Source organism: Phaenicophaeus curvirostris, chromosome 22 (genome assembly GCF_032191515.1).
Source record: "Phaenicophaeus curvirostris isolate KB17595 chromosome 22, BPBGC_Pcur_1.0, whole genome shotgun sequence".
NCBI classification, from domain to species: domain Eukaryota; kingdom Metazoa; phylum Chordata; class Aves; order Cuculiformes; family Cuculidae; genus Phaenicophaeus; species Phaenicophaeus curvirostris.
In genome coordinates, this window is record NC_091413.1 from 1746797 (window position 1) to 1762540 (window position 15744).

A 15744-nucleotide genomic window follows, 5' to 3' on the forward strand; every position below is an offset into this window, starting at 1 on the left:
GAACAGCTCAAGGCTGCATGTTCCCAGCCAGCAGCGACAAGCTGAAACAATACAAGGAATCCAGATAATGAAGCACATATGTCTGTCCAGTACCGTGTGAGTCAACAGCTTCCTCGTTTACGCAATCAAAAGGGGAAAAGGAGCCCCCCATTAATCCCTGCACCTGAGGTGAAGGGGTGAGGGCTGCAAAACTAAATAAGCCCTCGTATCAGTATGGACCAAGATTTACAGACATGAACTCGCTTTGTGCTTTGATTTCTTTTCTCTTTTTCCTTCCTCTCTCTTCCTGGTACATACGTTTCCAAACCTAGGGACTCTGGGAAAGCAGATTAAAGCCAGCCCCAGAGGTTTATATAAACTAAATGAGGCACATGGCAAGATGCCTGGCATGAAACATAGGGCCTGATTCATAAAATAGTTCAAAAGCGTATATATAAAGTTTGAAATGGGGGATCTCTTGGCCATGGATTGTAGCAGGGTTTCTCAACAGAGCGCAGGCGGCCGTGCCACTGAAAGGAGCCCTTGAGGCTGCTGTTTACAAGGCAAATGTCACGTTTTGCACAGCTGGAAACTGAGGCCCAAGTGCTGATGTTCTGTATTAAGCAGTCGGTGGGATGTGCCTGGAAAACAGAAGGAGCTGGTATCAGTGGTTCTTCCAGTGCTTTGAAGCAGCTCCCTCAAGGTTATTTGTGTGGATAGCGCCAACTATAGCCTCAGACCTCCTGTCTTACAGCATCCAGCTACAGCCCCTGATGTGGGATGCATTGCACTGGTGCAAAGGGTTAATCCTTGCCTACTGTCACAAATGGCTATAAGACAGCATTTCCATTTGCTGCTGTCTGCCACACTACCCAACGTTTTTTAACCCTGGATATAGATGGGGGGGATAAAAGCAAAAAAATTGAGAAAAAAAGTGGTATTTCTTTCCAGGATGTACTTGAATAAATCCAGCACATTATTCATTTTGAATTTAAAGTCATCTTTCACTGGTAATCAGCTCAAAACACTCCTGAATCTACCAGTCTAAAACAAAGGAGTGGCAATGTGTGGTCATGTATTTAGGAAAATGAATTTCATTTGAATTCAGAGTGATTTCTTTTTTCATAATGAGAGTGTGAAATCCCCCTCGAGTGACGGAGAGCAGATCCCATTAACTGCAGAGGCCAAAGGGGACGTTGACAAGTGAGTGATTTGGCCATGAAATGAGGTGAACTAATTTGCAGAGGAATGAGCGTTTCTGAGCATCTGCTGGCTGGGCTGCCTATGATAGCATGGATAAACTGCACGCAAAAATGAGTACTTGGCTTCCTTGATAGTAGACAGCAGTGGCCCCAGAACTCTCTGGTGATTTGGAGCTTACAGAAATTCTCTGCATTACTGAAGATTTTCAATTTTTCAAACTCGGCTCTTCTTTCCTCCCCAAATGTGTTCACAGCTCTGTTCAAAATAGCAGAGAAAAAAGACTGTTTAGGTGCCCAGTCTCAGCTGTTTCCTCAATCCGTGTGATCAAGGTGAAGCAGATCTTCCTCCGTGCCATGTTATCACAGATATTAATGCTGGACAAGTTTCAAAAGGTTTGAAATTTGCAGACAATCGGTTTGGAGGAACTCCCACAACCCTGAAGCTTCTTTGGATCTTATCAAACCCCTCTGTACATAGTGGATCTGTGCTGACAGCCAAAGATGACTGGAAGAGCACAGGGAGCTCTCAGCCCCCCGCCAAGGCAGAAGGGACACAGGCTAGTGAGCATGGAAAGAGAAAGAAATCACTTCTGGGCTTTCTGTGGAGGGAAACAGTTTCAGAGACTTACATTGCCTAGGAACATGTGCTTATTTTCCAGAATCAGTTTGGTTCAATAAAAAGTTACAATTAATCTTTTAAACATTCTCGGTTTATCACCTGAAGCAGACTTGGATGACACCTGATATTTCAGGTGAGTGATCTTACCAAAAAGTCAGGGAAAATCTCTCATTTCTGTTGTGAAGATGCAAGGAAATCCAGTAGAAATTTTGATGCTTCTGTGTCAGGCTCTGGCCTCCTCAACAGAGAGATTCAGAACACTCCCTCTTTTCTTGCATGTTGACAGATCTCACTCTTGAAGCCTTCCAGAAGGGACCTTCTCTCCAAAAGTGGGCAAGTATTTCCCTCTCTTCTGTGAGAATAGATGAAAGCTCTTCTCTGCTGCTCCCTTTGCCCCCAGCCAAAGGAGCTCCTGCAGTACTCTAGGAGAATGGTCAGCGAGCACGTCCCTCGCTGTCCGTGTAGCTGCGCAACAGCTGAGTTGATGACACTCGACACAAAGGGTTCCTTCGTGATGGCTCAAGGACAAGTGCCCACTACACAAGAGTTGAGGTTTATAAAAATGAAGCCACAACTTTGTTACTTGTGAACAGAGGGAAGAGAATGTTTCTTTCCAATTCTTTGCAACTCTTCATACTTTGACCAATTATTTAGAGTACATGCTAAATGCGGCTCTGAAGACAAGGACAATTTCTCAGATATCACCTCGATATCCACCCTTTGGGCTCAGGCTCTTCCTTGAAGAACTTCAAAGTAGATGTCTGGGCTAGAGCAGGATGGTGAAAATGTAACAGCAGAAGCTCTTCCAGAGGAGTCTTTCAGAGATGTCCCTTGAATTAACAAGGATGAGGACACAGAGCCTGCTAATTAGTCACACTGAAATGTTCTTCCTACATATTTTTGTGTTTGGAAAAGCAATGGAGTGGAATTATGAAATGTGTGGTCTTGTTTGCTAGAATCAGCTGCCTTCTTTCTGAAAGCATTTTGTGAGAGAAGGGTTGAAGAACATAAGAAATAACAGGCTTTGCTCTGGGAGTGTTAATTGCCATTTCTCATTTGTTGCCATTCTCCTGCTAAATCAGCTTGCATACATAAAATCAGAAAATCCACAATTTTAAAAGTTGTTGCCATTAACTTTTTATTTTGTGGAGGTGGCTAAAAGGCAGGAGAGAGAATTCTGAGAGAGCAGCTAAAGAGAGAAGCACTGTCTTTGAGGAAAACTCTCATTTATTGATCAAGTATTACAATCAGAAGCAGTGGCCAAGTGATTTGGCCAAGAGGACAGAGAACTGATTTGGTATTTGTATAAAATGGAAAGAAGGAGAGCCAGAGCAACTTCCCAAAGTGATGTAAAGCTGGAATATACCTTCTGAGGCTGAGGAGATGCAGCAAAATGGGTAAGGTGAGAATGAAGAACACAGGATGTTTTCTCTCAGCCAATAGGTTTCTTTCAGTATTATATATTTTTTTTTCCCATTAAAACAGACTGCTTTCTTTGTCATCCATGATTCTGGAGGACACGCTGCTCACTCAAATCTTTTATTTTGCCTCTGGTCTCCATTGCTCTCCTGTGTAACCTGTGCAGTCCTAGGTTGTGATGCTGCAGACACTGCTGTTGTTGGAGGGCTCTGAGATGTTTTTCCCACTACACTCTGGATCCATGACAGAGAGAATTGCTGATTGCATGATTGCTTTCTCCTTTCCATGGTGAAACTGCGTGACTTTCAGTCTTATCCCAACCGAATCTTGTCAGCAACACTGGCATCCACCAGCCCCCATCCAAATCCTCTTTTTCCTCCTACGACTGAGAACCAGATTCTCCAGTCTCAGCTTCATCCACCTCTTTACAGGCAACCAGCTGGATGAAAAAGTGGATCTTAGCCTGTCAGTAAACTTGATTAGCAGTGGGCCAACAGGAAGAATGAGCTACATAATTGAAAATGCATTTCCAAAGACTAAATGTATTAGGAAGATGGGTTTGTTTTTTCAGCTGCTGCCATGAGGGAAAGCACTGTCTCTGAAAACTGCTCAGCCTATTTCTGGCCCCTGTCGAAGTCACATTAATGATTTTATATCAAAACGATGCACAGTTAATAATTTTTCATTATCCTTGTCATTTGGTTAGAAATAATAACCACATCAAGCTCTGGGTTTGCCTTTCCTGGGGCCTTTGAAGGGAATAGTCGTGTCTTGGTGCCATGAGAGCTTTAGTAAAGCTTCATGGATTTAATCGAATGTTATGTTATAATTTTACAGTGCATTTAAACTACTAAGTTTCACAAAATACAGACCTCAAATCCCACTAATCCAAAAATGAAGAACTTTTTTTTTATGGCATGTCTTGCGTAGTCCTATTTTTCTTACTCAAAGTAAATGCAAAATGCCACATTAATATGAATTCTCATTTTTATTATTAATCTCTTATATCCCTTTTGTGCGATTGAAAACGATGAAACGAAGCGTATGGAAAAATACTGTGCAACCACGTAATCGTGCCAGCCCAACCCGTCAGATCTGCTCGTTTTGCCCGGCTCTGATCTCCAGTCCAAGCTCGTGGTGAGATTCGGTACGGTGAGGTGTGCAGGCAGCCTCTCCCGCTGTGATGCTCCATCTCATCTCTAGAAGTCTCTGAATGTGTTTATGAATCACCAGCCTGAGAGCCCTAGCACACAGATTTTAGGTAGATTGCAGCAGAAATAGCATCGCCTCAGCCCCCGGTGTATCCCCAGCAACAGCCCGAGGCCTGCGGGGTTGGTGCCTCCCTGCATGGAGCCTGCGGAAAGCGCTGCTCCTCTGATGGCTTCGCTCCCCGGGCTCTTGGCAGCAGCGCTGCTCAGGAAATTGTAACAAACCAGAGACATAACAGAGACATTGCAAAGAGAACTGTTTACATTCCTGTAAAGAAAGCACGGCACAGACTGTCGGGGGCACTGAATAAGACACTGCCAAGCTCTACCTTCTCGATCTCGCAGACATCTGTGCTGCTGTTGTGACGCTGAGGTGCTCTCAACTCAAGTAGCCTGTTGGATGCCTTTTCCCTGTTCAAATCTGGGCATGTTCCAGGCTTCTCAAGCCTCGGGAGGCTCAAGTCAGACTTCAGAGTTGCGATTGGTGTCTCCTAGAAGCGGAGCCATCTAAGCAAGGATGAGAATTCCTGAGAAAAGTCGGTTGAGGCTGTGTCTGACTGTCATTGTGTGATTTTACCCACTGCACTTTCCATACACGAGAGAAAATCTGTCATCGGCTGTATTCATCTCCAGAGGCTGGTGGGTCTGTGTCTTAGAAGAGAGTGTGGGTTATGTTTGTTATTTTATATCAAAGATTCTGTTTTAAATGGGAAGGAGCACACACTACAGAGAGTCGCTGGATTCCTGTTTGCCGTTTTTTGTACCACGTAGGGTCGGTTGTTTGGTTTCAGAATTCTGTAGGGCCTCTAACTGCTTCAGAATCACCCATGAGGTGTAGTGTTTGGAGCTGTGTTTCCAAGAGACAGATTTCTGGGCTGTGAACTACAGTGTGGAATCAAATCAAAATCTGAATCAAATTGGAAATCTTTTATAACTAAGATAAAACAATTTGTCTGCTCCTGGCAGCTTCCCTCATCTGTCTCTGTGCGTGTTTTACCATAGACATTAGTTGATAAGGTTCAAAATCAAACTCTTAAGACTTGAAGCTTAATTTTATATTACAATTAATTTAGTTTTGTATTTTTATTCAAATTATTGTAGTATCTGGAAGTTTAAGCTAAAGAACAATTACTCTGAGGTTCTTTTTTGAGTTACAGGGATGGGTTAGATTTGTATAACGCCTGTCATGAGGGTCCATGAGGACCACCAAGATATGGTAGAGAGAGTGCAGGGGTTAACCTGCAATTGTGAGGAAGTTCTGTCTTGGCTGCTGACTCCCATACATCCCAGATAATCAAAGGAGAACTTTTAAAGCACTAAAGAATAGTTGCGTAAAACTTATAGATTGCACCAAGTCTGTAACCTTGTTGTACTTACATAAAGTAATTTCATTTTGATTGCCTATTGAATAAGTCTGATTATTCTTTAAGAGTCACTTTGGAATGGAGCCTGAAGGTACAATATAAAATAATTGAATCGAGTGTAAAGTTCCAGCTGGTAACCTTGTCAGTAATTTGAACAAAGATCTCCTATCTGTAATTTAGAGAACTTAGATGTGCATGGGAAGTCGATTCCACTAATAGTTACAAAATTTACCCCCTCCTTTTTCCCCCCACCTGTGTAACTTCTGTTCTTACCAACCAGCTCATTTTAATCAAATTAACGTACCAGCTGATGGCAGCACACTGGAATTGGAACTGTATGGTTGGCTCAGATTTATTTCATGCTATATCACAGTATGAACTTGAGGAATGATTTCCAGGAGACCAATTATCACATTACACTGAACTGCACCATAACTACAATAATTAGAGTGACAGACTTCTTCTTTGTCTTTTCTAAGCTATTTGTTGTGATTTTTGAGCCCCTTACTAAAACTTTAAAAAAGAGGAATCCTGGAGCTGCAGGCAAATGTTCTTTAAGAAATGACAAAATATACCGAGACCCTGGAGTATAAAATCCAGACCCTCAGCACTTCAGAAAGTGGTCCTGAATGTCTTTTTTTCAAAATTCAGGGTGTACTTTTTTTATTGCAGAGACAGCTGCCTCCACGAGACAAATCCAAACATGGAAATCAACTTTTTGCAAGCACTAGAATAAATGATATGTTATTAACACATTTTGGATGCCTTCTTATTTACTGAGCTTTTTAGCCCTGGGTTGCTAAGATGCAAGGCTGATGCACAAAACAATAGGCCATCCCAGTCTTCAGATAATAAGGCCAGAGTACAAAGTCAGGAGGATGTAATTTTCCACAAATGGAATGTGTTCTAGTTAGTAAGATTTGATTTTTTAAATACTATTTGAAGTCAATGCTTTCTGATCAAATAGGAGAGTAATTATTAATAAAGTCTAATTCACTACTTAGTTTTAATAACTGGTAAATTTGCCAATTCGAAACATGCTAAAAACACACACAGGAGTGTCCTTTGTACCCTCCTTGGCCACCCCCCTGAGCTGGTGACATCGTCCCCTTCAGTCACTGTCTCTGAACAGCTACATTTCATGTAATGCAATGCTCTAAAGAACCGGTGCCCACCATTCCACGATGCTGTTATACTTTCCTCCTCTCGTGATAGCTCCCTTCCTATTTCCCAGCTGGTATTCCTTGGAGCTTTGCCTTTGGTAAACTGCCATATATTCTTTGCAAATATGCCACAGCTATTCACTTTTCCTTCCCCAAATGACTCGCATTAGCTGCTATTGTTGCTGCATGTCAGGGAGAATACAGTCTCTGCAGCTCGCTAGCTGCTATTATTTTTCTCTAGCTAATTTCCATTAAGATGCATTTCCTCCCAAATGTTATGAAAATATGTTTTTTCTTCATTTACTTAGAATTTGTAAAGCTTTTCCTATAGATAAATATCTCCCGCAGGAGTGATGATAGAGCATGTGAGAGGTTGTTGTTGCTGTTGTTCTTTTCCATCTGCGGTGCATTCCCCCTCCTTGAATTTATGTACGTGCCTGCCCCCTCATTGTGGATACATGTGGGAAGTCACTGTGATAAGGAAGAAAAGGAGCATCTAGTGTTAGATACACGTGTGTGCAGAGAAAAGGGATCGTTTGGGGAGTATCTATGGATAGTGCCTTGTGGAGAAAGACTTTTCTGTGTCTATGAGCAATGGGAGTGGATGAAAGTATGTGTGTGCTCTTCAGTTGTGGTATAGGCTGCTCTGAGTCTTATCCCAGTTAACATCTAGACCCTGCATACAACTGTACGGCTTCCAGTAATTTACTTCATGCTTTGCAATGATGCTTCTTTTTTATATCACTGGAATTTCAAATATCAGTGGAGATGTGCTTTTAAATCTCCAGTAAGACAGAGGTGTCTTTTAGCAGCATGAGAGCGTCCTAGACTTCTTTGAAGGAATTCTAGTTGAGTGTGAATTGTGGTATTTACCCTGTGACATTTACGCTGTACTTTTAAAATTGTATTCCAGGTTCTACAAGTTTAGAATTTAGACCATGGTACCAAAGCCAGAGTGGGAGGCAGTAGATACCAAATAGTACTGTGATATAGATACATCGCTTCAGCACTACAGTCGAGTAATAACCTGGCTCTCCCTCCTGCACAGCAAAGTCCAAGGAGTCTTAGCATTCATCTTTGTGGTGAGTATAAACAGACACACAAGAAATTTTTTTCTTTAAGATTTGATTAAGAGTACAATCCAAGCAGTTCTCCTAGAGATAAAAGTTCCTTCTGAGGTAACTGAAAAGGTGAGTTCACATGGTGAAGGACTCTCAGGATTTCTTTCAAGCTGCAGGAATAGATGGTAACTACACTGAAGCTCGGGGTTTTTTCGGCTCTATGTGCTATGTGAGGTGTGCCAGGAGAGCCCCGATCCTCAGCTGATAACAGCCCTAGATAGGAAGATACAATGGGTATAGAAGAGTTGCTCTTGAAAGACTCCCGTGCACTGAGGCTGCAGAAGCAGTGTGAAATCAGGAGATTAAGTGAGATTTCTGCCATTCAGAGCCCCACATTTTTTCCCATTCCTTTTCCATGCATCACTGCTGGTTGGACACCAGCCTTCAGAAAAAGGCATTGTGGTCCAAACCAGCTTTGCAGCGTAGCCCCAAACAGAGAGCAGACACAGAACACTTGTGCCATATAAATTCTGCTGCAGATTTGGCTGCATCGATTACTGGTGCTTGTGCTATGAGTCACCTAACTTTATGTTGTCGCAGCAGTATGTGTATTTTTAGGATGTGGAAAAAAATAATAAGAGCAAATATTTGATACAAATAGCATGATTTCAATTCCTGTCTTGAATGTTTGATCATTACATTGGTCAGAGAAGAGGCAGTGTTGTTGCTACTGGGCATCGAGGATAACATAGACCTACTGGTAATGTAGCAAAGAAGATACGTTATCTGCTGAGATTAAGCAGGCACAAATTGGAAGGGAGGGAGATGGAGCGATTTTTCACATAACCATCATTGTGTGCTAATTATATCACAGAATGAAAGCAATTGCCCAATTATAAGACAACGTATCACTCCATCACAGGTAGCGCTTTGAAGGTTTATGTACTTTAAATGACTGTGACATTCCCAAGGCTCCTCTGTTTACACATTTGTCTCAACATCTTCCAGCAACAGCAGTGCTGTGACTAAAGCAATTAATTAATATATTCCCTGCATCTTTGCAGAAGTTAGAGTCCTGTTGAGAATGAATTTACACTGTTTTGTGAAGTAGCTTGTTTTTTTCTATTACCCTGCTCATGACCACCCTGGTTTGAAAGCGGAGGGAACATGAGGATGGTTTTCTCCGAAGCAGCAGCGTATGAAGAGACGGGGTCTTCAAGAGAATGGATATGAGGTTTTCTGCATACGATTGGTCAGAACCAAACTGTCACTCACGTGTAAATCAAAAGGCTGTCAGTATGGATCTTGGCATGCCGGGAACCAGTTAATAACCAGGCTGCCACGTTCTATAGCAGCTTCGGTTCACAGGCAGATTTAAGGTGCAGCCCCAAGTACAGCACGCTGCAATATGCCTTGCTGTCACAGTTAAAACTGGGGAGTGCTGACTTATTCAGCACTTTCACACGAGGACAGGCTTGACAGGTGGCACCAGAACAGGAGGGCTGTTTCAGATCCTTTCATTAATTTTTTGCAAACTTTCATGGCTTTTGAAAGGAACCATATTGACAGCACTGCGGGCTGCGCTCTGCTATTATCTCTAAAATATCAATGGGAAGGGATGGAGCGAGCTTACCTGTTTGCTAATTTTCCTGACTGAAAAGCATTAGCTCCTCTCTCTGATGTTCCGTGGGAGTGAGAACACAGTTGTCTGTCTCGTACATGAGGATATGTGTGCAGAGCCGTGTGGGGTAAAATGACCTGGAACACTCTGAGTGGTTCAATGAGATTTAATGGGGTGTGTGTCCCTGTCACTGACTGCTAGGGAGCCAGGCAGGGCCTATGTATTTGTTTTTCATGTAGAGACCTGATCGCTCCATGAAGGGAGGCTATAGTGAGGTGGGTGCTGGTCTCTTCACCCAAGGAACAAGTGATGGGACAAGAGGACATGGCCTCAAGTTGTGCCAGGAGAGGTTTAGATTGGCTATCAGGTAAAAATTGTTTACTGAAAGAGTGGTGAAGCCCTGGCAGTGGTGGAGTCTCCATCCCTGGAGGTGTTCAAAAAGCATGTAGATGTGGTACTTAAGGACCTGGTTTAGTAGGCATGGGCCAGTTGGGCTGATGGTTGGACTGGATGAGCTTAGAGTTCTTTTTCAACCTTAATGATTCTGTGATTCTATGGTACCTGTAGGAACCCTTCCATACAGCGAAGTGGGCCGAGACTGAAAAAAGTTATCCTGTAGCCAGCAGGGAGCAGTGTTCATGATTGTTAGTAACTGAATACCAGCAACGTTGCACCTCTTTAAAGAGCAGAAAGAAACAATCTGAGGCCTGATGACCCCCTTGCTCCTGCAACAACTGCCCCAGTGCTTCAAAAACTTTGCAGTTAGATACTTTTGATTTGGTTAAGGACGCTGAGATGCTTACCACAGTGAAATAATACTGCAGTCTAGGAAACTGGGTAAGAACACTAATTGAAATGCTGACAGAAATCCCAGGAGAGATCTTCTTTGCAGACTATTACAGCCATAACATGTCCAGGCCCCCAGAAGTCATCTGCATCAGTGGAAAAATTTCTGTGGACTTGAAGGGGTTTAGAATCAAACCTTAGCATAGATTACCAGAAGATGCAGAGGCAGCTTCGAAAGGGCCAGCTGACAGGACCAACACGTGTTCAGATTTCTGGTGTTCTCTTCAAATTATTTTCTCTGGTTAGAGGTTTGTTAGGGGTTTCTGAACTCTTCCGCTTTTTTTGCTTGTTCTACAATTAAAGATATTTGCCTGGGTTTCTAGCTGTTTATTTGAGATGTTTATCAGAACTTGTTCGTATCTTGCTATTTTTGCCTTTCTTTGTGAAACAAGTTTTACGTATCTTGGCACAGCATTAAATTAATGGCTGTCTGGATCATAAAAGTCACCATTCGAAGTGCTGGTAGTTGGCACCTTGACATATATTCCCAGCAGAGGCCAAGGACCAGATAGTTTCAGAGATGGAACAGCCATCTGCCTCTTCTTGGTGGCTCCTCATGGTTGAGTGAACAATGTCAGGGAAGCTTGTCTGCTTTACCTATTTTGGGGACAAGTCAAGGATTTCTCCACTCCCCATCTGGCACCTGATCCTGTCATTATATTCTTTATTATTTTTAACATAATTTGTCTTCCCTTCCTTCCCCCCTTCCCTATGGCAAAACATTTTAATCCCCTTGCACTCATATTTTGAGCGGTACCTTAGACAGTGGTGACAAGCTCATGACTTGCTGTCCGCTGTGTTTTGCTTCCACAGTGATGCTAGCAGACAGCCCAGGTCCCTGGTGCATCACGGCCGAGGTTTTTGGTATCTGTAAGTACCCAAGAACTTGGTATCTTCCTTTCCTGCGCTGTTCTGATATTAATGCTTTGGCACACAAAAAATGCCAACAGATGCCATCAAGTGTAAAGAGACAGGTGGTGTCAGTGCGTCAGAGGAGGGACTTCCTCCAGAAAGATGGCACTTGCTGAGTTATGTAGGCTGCCCATGCAAATCCTTACCCGGGTGACATCTCCCTCCTTGTGAGACAGCCCTCGTGTCCTTGTGAGCCGGCACAATGCCATTCGCAGCCCAAGAAGAGAAACGTGTTGAAGGTTCTTTAGAAAAAACAGGTTTTACATGGTAGATCTGTGAGTGATTTTTCCTGCTGCATCTGTGTGTCACATAAAAGTCAGTGTGACACCGTGGACGGGGTAAAAGCCTGCGAGTGAGGTAACAGTTCGGTCTCTGCTGCTGCTATGGGCGTTTGGGGAAGTGCCTGCATCTTCAGGTTGTCATCTGTAAAATAGCATTTTGGCCAGATTTCATAAAGCCTTTGGGTTTTGCATTACGATGCTGATTGTGTCATAGATAGCAAATAAGAAAACTAAAGACTTTATGCATACAAGTTTGCTGTTGTCCCACAATCTTTGTCACTCTCACCTTCATGCCAGAGGTTTTCTGAAACCCTTTCTGCATCTTGTTACTCACGTTAGAACAGAAAACCATTTCCTCTTACCTCTTCCATATTCTACTTCATATTTCCAGTCATATAATGTCTAGATGAGCTATAAGACTAGACTTTTTTTTTGGCATCCAAATCCTTTGAAGGATAATGGGCTTAATTCTCTTTAATTCTCTAATATGGGCAGACAGCTTAATGAAATATCTAATCCCCAGACAAGGAAAATAATTTTTTGTCTGGGTTTTTTTTTTGTTTTATGTCACTACCGACCTTTATATAACTCACCATTATATCAGCATTTTTGTGTGTTCTGGAAGCCAGGGGGGAAGGCACAGTTCTCTGTCTTTCTCCCTTATGGGTCCAGAGGCCCAAAATGCCATCCCTGTAAGCAATGCAGTGTAGCTGACAGGGGTTGCATGGTGTAGCTATAAGGTGTTACTGTATGGCTGTGTTCTATCTGAGACCTCTGTCAGGATCAGGAGTATGTTATGGCAAACACTGAAACATCCTCCTTGCTTCTGGAGAGCTCACAATCTAAAATGTATGATCAGAAATTGATTGAGGGAATGCTAAAATCAAACAGCTTTGCAGCTAGACAAATACTAGCCTCTCTAAAAGTACTTTGAGGTGCCACTAAGCTCACCTGCCAATCAAGTCATGGCTCATTTTCCGGCAGGATATATCCCAGGTGCCAGTTCTCTATCTGTTGGAGCCACATCAGGCTCTCTGTGTCCCATTAAACCTGCTGACCAAAATGCATCTTCTCACAGGGCAAAGGGCCCGTGATTCCAGCTACATCAGCTTCCAGTAATACGTCAGCAAAGAGCTGTGGTCCACTTTGCTTTTGTACTTTGGTAAGCGAGCTATCCTGCTGGGCGCTGAGATACCAGTGGGTTGGTGTCTGACCAGGATGAAATTGCCCCCCTGTAACTGAGGGCTCAGATGTGGGTCTGCGTGTTCTGTTTGGAAGCCAATTTGCTTACAATCCTTCACCAACCCCACTTTTTCTGTTCTGAGTGCGAGGGGCAAACTCTGTGCTCAGTGTTTACATTTGTTCTTTACAACTGCCGACCACTTAAAGCTAAAGGGAGAAAAAAGAATTGAAGGCAGAACTTGCCTGCTGTAGCTTTTCAGGGAGATAAAGGGCACTCCTCCTCTCCAGAAGGTCTCTGTTCCTCTCCCAGTGATGCTGTAATCTGAAATTGGATGTTGCTAAGGCAGTGGCTGTGCTGTAACACAGTGTTCTCTCTCATTGTGTTTATGAGCAGGTGGAGCAGAAATTGCCTGGTTTCTACACAAATAGCGATAGAACAAATGTACCAAAGGAAATGGGGGGTGGGTGGAGAAGATCCACAACACCATTAACATAGAAATAAAAGATGGGAGTACACGCCACATTCAGATAGTAAATGCACAAATAAAGTTCACCACTGAGCACCACTGTGAGTCCAGCTCACTGAGGATCAAACTAATTATCGGGAAAGCATCACTTTAGTCTTAGCTCTTCCACTGGCCTGCAGAATGGTTGGTTTTAGCCGAGGCATTTTCTGATCCTATGCTTCAGTGTTTCCTTCCTTACCGAGCGTTGCCGATTCATTGTAAAGACGTGTGAAAGCTGGTGTAGAAAAATATTGGCTGACATCTGGACCTTTCTGTCACAAGAGATAGGAATTTGGTGAGTTATGAGGCAGGGCTATTGCTAAAGATGAGTTCAGAAGGACAGTAGTCAAAGAAGACAAAAAGTATGCACCAAAGAAAAATGATTCAGTGGGGAGGCTGTTTGTATTTCTGTTCTGTGTCATTTTACAAGGCCAAACAAGTGCAATCCAAGCCCTCTCAAGTCCATTTACATCATGTGCTGTATCTGCAGACGCTGTTACCTTGACATTAATGTATAACCATTCACAGCACTGGAGTTAGCACAGCACGTTTCGCCATGTATCAGACACATTGCACTGCAGAGGAAAACAAAGGCAGATGAAGTGAGAAGTGGGAGTCATGAATCATTTAAAAAGAAATAGCACACACAGAGCCCACTGTAAAGAGAATGACAGCATCACCATCCGGAGCGCTGCCAGCCGGTGTGAGTGCAGCCACCACAGCTCAGGGTGGGGGAGAGGGAAGGCACGTGCTCTCTGCAGTTGAGACAGGCGCCTTCTTTCATTAACCAGACTCATAACTTGGAATTAGGACTTCTGTAACATTGCTTTCTGCCCACACCATCACAGATGCGGAGTTGGTACAGGTACACTTGCACAGGCAGACTCAGAATGCTCTGCCGCTGTGTGCCCTGCGCTGGAGCCGCCCACACAGAGCTCCAAGGAGGTGGAGAGAATCTTCTTGTGTTAGCATTTTGTATCTGCTTTGCATATTCTCCAGAGGCCTGATTCTTACTTCACTCTCTGACTTCTACCCTGGTATGACTTTGGTGATTACACGGTTGCAGCCGTCACTGTAAAAAGGGGATTAAATGTTTAACACGTAGTGACAGGTAGGTAGCATAGCTATAGGCACAGCTCTGAAAGTCTTCATCGGCCCCAAGCACACAAACAGCCCCTGAGTAGCCTCCTCTGAGGCTTCCCATTACTCTCTGGTACTCTTATTGACAGATAAGGCAGGGTTAGCATTCTCCTCTTTCAGATGTATTCTCTGCTTGCTCTTCAGAAGAATCGCTGCTGTCCCAAACCTCTTCTCTCCTGGTGACCCAGCAGTGTATTCACAGACACCCTAACGGCTGCAGCTGATGGTGTGGTCAGAGTGCTCGGGGCTGGGTGAAATTGTGAGTCCTGATAGAAATGGGTCACCAGCTGGGCGACTCTCTCCTTCTTGAAGCCTAGGATATTAAAAGCTAATTTTCCTCTATCCTTAACAAAAGAATTAGAAGTTCTTGATAGCCTGGGTTTCAGAAATTTGGGGTTTGTCCTGGAGCTCGTGCTCACAGTATGGTACCCATATAGGTATCCTTTGGCTTTCTGCTCACATCAGTGCCTTCTCCTGGATGCCTCCTTACTCAGACTTTGCAGGCGACCGTAAAGTGTTTTCCCTCTTTATTAGGAGGGGAGTAATTCCAATTACTAGTTTTGAATGGTTGAATTTTCTGTTGTAGCCTGTCTGATATTTTCTGGGGTCCTGACCAAATTGTGAGTTTCATTACATTCACACCACACTGACCTCTGGAGAAATAATCAGTCGCCACCACCTGGGTCCACACAGGGCTCTGTCACCAGATGTGATGAATGTGCAACTGAAGATCTAGTCAAGCATTGCTTTAGGTAGGAACAGTCTGGGCCATCAGAGAAAGCAAGTTCAGTGGGTTTTTAGAGGGTTTTAGAGACCACAGGCATAAAGTGAGTGTTCGTGCATCACAAGTAGCCTGTAAAGCTTTAATCATTTCATGACTGTAGTGAATGAAAAGTAAATTGGTAAAATGCCATGTAAATGAACGTGACTTGAGTTATCACAGAGGGCCTTATCTCACTAGACTGAAGTCTAGGGGGACTCTTTGGCTCAAATCTTTCATTCTCAGTAAACAAAACATGTGTCTCTCTTGCTTTTGATTTTAATCCCACTTTAAAATTATTTGCTATAATTTGCCAGCGATGACCATAAGTTTATCAAAAAGCGTTCTGAGTTTTTCAGAGTTTATACAGTTAAAATCAAATTACTCTCTGCATTACTAAGTTAAGTGTTGGGTTTTATTTAAAGTGAAAGAGAAAAAGCAGGTTTGATTACTAAAATGCTCCTGTTTCCTTGACATGCTG

The 15744-nt window shown here is 43.2% G+C and overlaps 1 long non-coding RNA gene across 2 annotated transcripts in view; it reads left to right on the forward strand.

Annotated features, from left to right (window-relative positions):
• The window catches only part of LOC138730043 (uncharacterized), a 120893-nt gene that overhangs the window by 55623 nt on the left and 49526 nt on the right, over positions 1–15744 (forward strand). The window lies entirely within an intron of this gene.